The sequence below is a fragment of the Cupressus sempervirens genome, chromosome 7 (genome assembly GCF_028749045.1).
Source record: "Cupressus sempervirens isolate cs-2001-9-10 chromosome 7, ASM2874904v1, whole genome shotgun sequence".
Taxonomy (NCBI): domain Eukaryota; kingdom Viridiplantae; phylum Streptophyta; class Pinopsida; order Cupressales; family Cupressaceae; genus Cupressus; species Cupressus sempervirens.
The window spans coordinates 358,644,551-358,652,597 of record NC_143124.1 but is presented as its reverse complement, the minus strand read 5'-3'; the positions used below and the strand labels follow the sequence as shown (position 1 = coordinate 358,652,597).

The 8,047-nt window shown below is 33.4% G+C and overlaps 1 pseudogene; it reads left to right on the top strand.

Moving 5' to 3' along the window:
• The first annotated feature begins 1,674 nt into the window (after positions 1–1,674).
• Positions 1,675–4,326, top strand: LOC149546954 (sucrose transport protein pseudogene; annotated as a pseudogene).
• Positions 4,327–8,047: the final 3,721 nt, after the last annotated feature.

The following is an 8,047-nucleotide window of genomic DNA, read 5'->3' as shown; positions in this document are numbered from 1 at the left end:
TTATGGAAATTTTAATCTATAAAATATATACCCCCCTCTTGGGTCTACTCACCATGTCATCATTCTAGAAAGTTAATTTACAGCAAGGTAGTGCATTGTAACATTGTGAGGCCTTAGTTTTATTTGTTGTTTTAATGTAGAATTGAAAATAGACAATAGCTTGGGAATAGTAAATAGTTTCTAGTTATTGCTTCCAAGTTCAATGACCCTTCTCATGTTTGTAGTTGTATCTAATTCCAAGCACTGCCCCATAAAAAATGATGTAATTTCCACATTTGAGTGGTATCTACCTTTTGCCATAAGATAGTCATCCCCCAACATAATGGACACTTTATACATGATTTCATTTGTTTTGAATTTCATTTTTTTCAATCTATTCTAGGAAACTTTCCCCAAAAATACAATCATTGCTTTTGTGGCCCGAAGAGAGAAATTTGCCAACATTGTCAGTGGAAAGGTGGTATTCACTAGCCACCTCCAAGCATCCAAAAGCACCTTTGAATGTGGTATCCCTTTTGAGATCACAATTTCTTCCACAGAAGATATCTACCACTCTGTAGAGGATTATGAGCGATGCATTTTTGAGTTTGTATTTGACTTGTGTACTTGCCTATCTTCTCACCAATCCTTAGCACTGATTTTCCTTAGGTCCATGAAGGTCATTGCATGCATGCAATCTTTTGACTCGATGGCCACATTAGAAAGTTGGGTTGCATCCATGCTTCCCTCCTTTTTTACCATAATATTTTGAAACTTTAGAATGTTGCAAGTAGACTTGAGAGGATCTCCATCACTTTCTTAATTCTCCAGTAATACAATCTCCACTAGGACAACATTTTTCATGATAAGACAATGTCCTTCCAAATGCAATTTTACAATTGTGATTGACTTTGGTAACTAGACCAGAGCACAACCTTAGCTTCTACTATGTTATTGGTTCCAAGAATCAATTTTTGTTTATTCAAATCTGATGTATCTTCTTTCAAGCTTGCTATTCCTCATTGAATACTAGAGATTTTCAAAATCAAATGTGTTTAAGCTAGATTTGAGATTGTGTTGGATAATCTTGCCACACATTTCAGATTTAATTTTTGTGTTTTTTTAAAAATTATTCAGGATTGGGCAATAAAAACCCAATAATCTAAAAGAATGCTACAGTAGCACATTACCAAACATCCAATATTATTATTAATTAAGTGTGAACTTAGTCCCATCACAAATAAAGATACTAATGAAGATACTCATTGTATTCAGGTGATAATTCCATCTCTATCGTCACCTATCATTATTTGCAGCAAATTACACATATTCATAAGGATCATATCAAAAATCACACACATCGTGATTATAATGAGCACCTATCTCATATACAAAAACTTTCTCATACACATCATAGGTACACAAGTTAATTAGCTTTCCATACATCACATACATAGTAAGTAGCTCCAATATACATCACAAAGACTATAGTGACTTGCTCACATGTGAATCACAAGACATCATATATATATAATCTAGAATCATTAGGTTCATGCAATAGTTAATGTTATCAGCATATCTGTCATTTGAAACCTCTTTTATCACCATAGTAATTGACTGTCACTTTCATTGAAAAATTGTTGTTATTTGTCATATGGATACCAATTTTTTGGAGTTGGTGGGATTTTTTTAATCATGAATAAAAAAATTTGTGTGGGAAGAAAAGTGAAGAATGGAGTTCCTCTGAGAACTCTAGCAAGGTTGCATCAGTGGCAGCAGGGATGCAATTCGGATGGGCTTCGCAGCTCTCCTTACTGATGCCATATGTGTAGGTTTTAGGTATTCCTCATACATGGGCTAGTTATATATGGTTGTGTGGCCCTATTTCTTGCATGTTTCTGCAACCAATAGTGGGGTATTATAGTGATAGATGTGAGTGCTCCCGGGGAAGGAGGCCATTTATAGTTATGGGAGCATGCATTGTGGTAATGGCAGTTATGCTCATTGGATTTTCAATAGATTTGGGATGTATGTTTGGTGATTTAATCTCATATAGGCCCAGAGCTATTACTATTTTTGTTTTGGGGTTTTGGCTCCTTGATCTTGCCAACAATATGCTTCAAGGGCCTTGCAGGGCAATCCTTATAGATTTATCAGGTATGTCATCCTTATATTGTTTTGCTATTTGTTGCAATGGTATCTAGAAAGTTTATGTTTAAGATGATGGTTAAGGCCTTACTTACAGCCTTTTTGAGCTACATTTATTTTTTCCCTCTCTTCTTTTCAATGTCATCTTGTAGTATTGTTCAAGGTAACGGTCAACTTGCAGACATTTGTCCTATGTTGGTGTTAGCTCCAATCCCGCTTGAACATGACCATTTATAGAAAATTTCCAACAAAAAGCACCACGTATAAAACAACTCAAATTTTTAGAGAAAGAAACCTTTTTGATTAGTGCAAAACTTTGACATTTCCCACCTCTTGATGTTTTCAATCTTCAATGCCCAATGTTCAAGACTTTTCCATGAAGTGTTGTCTGGGAAAACCTCCTTAGCTTAGCCATGTAGAAAAAAAACCTTGAAGGAAGTATATGTTTATAGAATGTCTCTATTAAGATCAACCATTACAGGATGGTGAGGTGATTGATTTTTAATCTATGGAGACTAATGTTTAGATTCATAAAACTATTATTGTATTAATCCACAATCAACTATATTTATTCCCTTTGGAGAAAGTTTTACCTATGGGATATTTTTTATTTACCATTTACAAAGGGATGTACCAATTGTTTTTGCTTTCAAAAATTTCATCAAGCAAAATATTTCGTTACCATAGCTCATCATAGGTCTTTGAAATTGTTTCCATACCACATTTAAAGAGGCTTTGGTTGAAGCCAAAAATTTCCTATGGTTTATCATTAGATTTCATTAATGGTTATAGAGTTTTAAAATTTAGCTCTTGATGGTTGTAATTTGAATAATTATGCTCATCAAAGGCTATATCCCATTATCTTATGTCGAGCATTTCCTGTTAGGAGTGCATATTTCATCAAAGGCAGTGCTAGATAGGTTTGGATTTTTTATATTCTAGTGTGTACCCATTAAAGACTCCTCTACTACAAATGCAGTTTCTTTTCTCAATGGAGAGACTTGCCAAAAAGAACATCCATACTTGGTTTATATTTCATTGACTGTATCCCAAAAAGGTCTGATTTCTTCGCATTCCTTGGAGAGGGACATTGTCCATAGGGAATTTCACTCCAAGGAAAAAGTTGTTTATTTTCATGGGCTAAGTAGTACAAATTTTGAGGGAAGAATTCTGAATCTCCCTATCATTCAAGGACTCAATATAGTATTTCCATGAGCAAATTTTTCTCTTCACAAATAGCCACAAGAAATTAAAACTAGGCAACCATAAATGAGCTCTAGATTGTATTCTCTTGCTAAATGAAGGACTTTAATTTGATGAATGAAATATTTTACTGAATTCTAGTGCCTCTTGAAGCTCCACCCATATGTATTTCTAAATGCTTTTCCTCTGGCAGGAAAAAACCAAAGATGAACTAGGAGTGCCAATGCCTTTTTCTCACTATTTATGGTAGTAGGGAATGTGTTAGGATTTGCGAGTGGTTCTTACAATAAATGGTATAAAATTCTTCTGTTCACAAGAACAGAGGCCTTTGGTGTCAGCTGTTCTAATCTAAAGTCTGCATTTTTTATAGCAATAATCCTCTTAGTGGCTGCTACCATTCTCAGTGTAATAGCCACCCCTAAAAAAAGATGGTCAAAGGCTCAAGCAAAAGCAAAAGCGAGGGCAAAGGTAGTGGGAGATAAAATTCATAATCCAGTTAATGAAAATGATGAAGATGATGAGGAGTAGGAGGCTGATGAAGCAACCCAGGAGACATTCATATGGGAGCTATTTAGTGCTTTCAGAGATCTCCCTTCTCCAATGTTGTATTTACTTATTGTAACTGCACTGACATGGCTTGCGTGGTTCCCCTTCTTACTCTTTGACACAGATTGGATGGTTTAAGAAGTTTATAAGGGAAAACCTTTTGGTCCTAAAACTCTTCCAATTTTATATGATGAAGGTGTCAGATGAGGATCATTTGGCCTAATGCTAAATTAAATAATGCTAGGAGCAACTTCTTTGATGATAGAAACTATGGCTCACAAGATAGGCCCTAAATTATTGTGGGCAATCACAAACTTCATTCTGTACCTTTTCCTTGCATGTACTATTCTCATCACCAAACTTGCTGAATATCATGAATCTGTACCTCCTCATAGTTTTGTTAAAATTGCAGCTTTGATTGTTTTTGCAGCCCTTCACTACTACATTTAAAATCATTTTTCGACCAAAAATTTTGACCATCAACTAAATAAATTTAGGTTGGTTGAAATATAAAGGGAAAAATTTCATTTTTTAACATATAAGACTCGTGCTGGTTGAAATTTCAACCAACATAGGGCTTATACATCTACAAAGTTAAAAAACATTTTCCCTTTTACGTCTTTCATGCTCGATTTCATTTGACATTTTTGGAGCATTTTTGCATGGTTATCTCTGCATTTTCGCATGGTTTTCTCTAAGCCCAGTTTCATTTCAGGTTTTCTCCACCCACTTGATTAATGACACCTACTAGCCCTAGGAATAATATTAAAGGGGGCCTTGCATTTTCATCAATATAGGGGGGGAGGAATAGTAGTTTGAAACTCTCGATGTTGTTTTTCTTTCATTCTTCCTGCTATGCTCAACTTCAAAAACTCTTCCATTCACAACCTCCAATCACACCTGCATCTCTGGTGGTCGAGGAGAGGGATTTCTCTTCGAGCATATTTCCATAGGTACATGTGTATTTTTGTTGTAGGTTTTTATGATAATATTGAAGATGGAAGTGAATACTATTACTATCATTATTATTTTTTATGCCAAAATTCAGCCATTGTTGTGTAATATAAATGGGAAAGTCTCTGCTCAAGTGTTTTGCCTCAGTGATGTTTTGATGATAAGTGTTCAAAAGAGCCTAGTTGCAAAAAGAATGTAATGTACTTGTTGTTTCATTTTATTGAAAGTGTGTAGATGCAGATTTATCATTTGGAATGTTGGTCTATTGTAACAACTATTATACTTTTTGTTATAGTAATGAAAGAAAAGAAAGGAAATGTATATGTAGAAGCTATAGTTGTAAAAGCTTAGAAGAAATAATAATGACAATTTTTTTGTTTTATTATCATATTTTTCTTGTTTTTTTGTTTTAATAATAAATAATTATATTGTATCATTTAGACAACAGTTTCATATTCAGAAAAAGAACAAAAAGAAAAAAAAATTGAGTGTGTTTCTCTCTTCAACTCTAGAATATTCAACTTAAACGTCAACACATAAAGATAATAGTTTGAAATCTAGTGTGTTTAGTGCTTGGAGTTGTACCCTCAATACCTAAGCCATGTGGGCTATAAAACATGATATTCAAGTGATTCTATGTTAGATGATGATGATGATAATGAATAATCACCATCTACTACTAGCTCATGTAGTGATAAAAGGTCTTCAATGCACCTCTAACTACAAGTATGCCATGGAAAACTTGTGATGGAGATGACTCCTCAAACTAATAGACTATCATGGAAATTTTTTGATGAAGATGACACCTATAAATATTGGACTATCTTCAAAAACTTATGATGAAGATGGCACCTAAATTTACTAGACTATAATTGAATTGATGTACTTTGGATCCTTCATCGAAAGTCTCTATCATTTTGTTAGAAGATGATTTATCTTCTAGTTCAACCAAAAGAATCTCTCTCCTATATTTCAACATTACATTTAATTGTTGCATTGCAATTAGGCCTTCCTTAAAAGGGTTTCCATTTGGATGAATAACAAACTATCATGGAAAAATTGTGACGAAGATGCCACCTGCAACTATTAGACTATCATAGAAAAATTGTGATGAATATGACATTAAAAACTATTGGACTATCATGTGTACAAGTCACAAAATTATTCTAACATATAAAATTAAGTGTACTACATAGGATAGTGATGACTAAATTTCCATGCCCTCCAAATTTGGTGGTTTTAACATTTATACCAATTTCATTTGTGGGATACACACTCTTGATAAGTTAGTTAGCCTTGCAACTAAGGTCGATGGGGAATGTTGACACATGCAACCTGAGCATGAGTTTGAATTTGGTATTTCCTTGGGGATATTTACTTATTTTCCAAATAGAAGTTATCATCTCAATTTTGTCTATCATGATAAGTTGTCACAGGTTTTTTGAATCAATTTATTTTCTTATGTGTATTTCTTCTCATAGAATGAACTTAGCCAAATGAAGCTGAACATGTGAATGCTTGATGACCCGGTTCAAGAATATTGTGTATATAGAGACCTTGTACATTCTAGTATAATTTCTCCCTCATATAAGGTCACTTATGGATTCATGAAAATGCAAGATGCATTTTCAAAGGGTGTCTTTTGTTAGTTTTGAGACACCAATAATTATTGAAATAAATAATTTATCCTCAGCAAGATATTACTTCAAATTGTCATAATCTGTGACTTTTGTTGACAGGTTTAGACATCTCTCTCACAAGTAGATCATTGAAACTAATTACAGATTATACCAATCCAGATAATACATGCTCAAAGGAATTTTCTACTATTAACATTAGGAATGGATAAGAGTAGGTAGTTATTAAAACCATTTCAAATGACGTGGTGATGTATGAACTCCCATTAAATTTCTCACATAAGCATGATTAAGATGTTGAATTGAGATCTCCAATCAAACATGTTCATGGTAGTGAAGCTTGCAGCTCCAACAAGACTTGTCATACTGATAAATTAGGAGTACATCTAGAAAATCATCCTAGGTGGAAAGGGAGACATAATGAGAGTGAATCACAAGGGAATTTAATGGTGGATTATACCAAACAAAGAGATCATGCTTATCATTTCCTCTAGCAATTTTTACGTAAAACATCATTAAAATAAGTATTCCCTTTGACAACATCAAAGAGTGTATATATACAATATTTTTGAAGTTTTTTTGTGCTAAATGAATCTTTTGTGATCAAGTCTTGTAAATATCTTGGTTGGTACAACTGCAGATTTCTTACTAGCTTTGTACTAGTACCAAAGATTAACATTGGTGACATTAGTAGAATGCCAAATTTTGCTCTTGTATTCATATTAATTGTACTTGATTGTTGAATATGTTAAAGAAGAAAAAAATGCTAGTTAATTTATAGACTGGAATTGACCCGAATTTCTTGATGTATTTTTTAAATGTTGAGATGCATATACTAAGAATTTTTTGTTGCTGTAGGCCAAGCCACAACTGACAGACAGGTCAAAGCTTCCAACTATTGTGGATCCTATGATTAAAGAGTTGTTGAACTTGAAATATCTTCAGCAAGTAAGTTGCATGCAAAATATTTCTTTTGAAGGGAATTGACATTATTTTTAAAAATACATCAATTTATACAATTTTACTCATGTTTTCTGTGGATAAAAACGTAACGTTCTTGCACATTTCTTGCCCATTTTATTTCATATCTGAAATAAGACATAATCTTGCCATTTTCCAATAGCTAAATGTCTTTAACTGTGACTGGAATTTGGCATAAAATGTATTTTTAAGGTTAGATTGTTAGCTAGTTCTGGTTGATCACCATTTGAAAATTAGAGGTGCTAATCCTTTCATTGAAGAGAAAATTTATAGTGCACTACATATCATCACACTTACCCAAAAAAGTTGAGCCAAACATTTGATTATCTAGATTGAAAGTCATTGTCCACTTCATAATCTTAGTAAGAAGAACACCATAAGTGCTTGTGAACCAAGTATTTAAGATGAAGCAAGAAGGAAAGAAAAATGAAAAATGTGTTGAGTTGAGAGATAGACATTGGAAAGAAAGCCATTGATTATAAAAAGTATTAAGATCAAGTTTAAAAATAATGTTTTAATTGACAAGCACAAAGAAAGATTAGTAGCTAAAGAGCAACAAATTTTCCTTGTACATCCGTGCACTATCTCCATGATTCCAT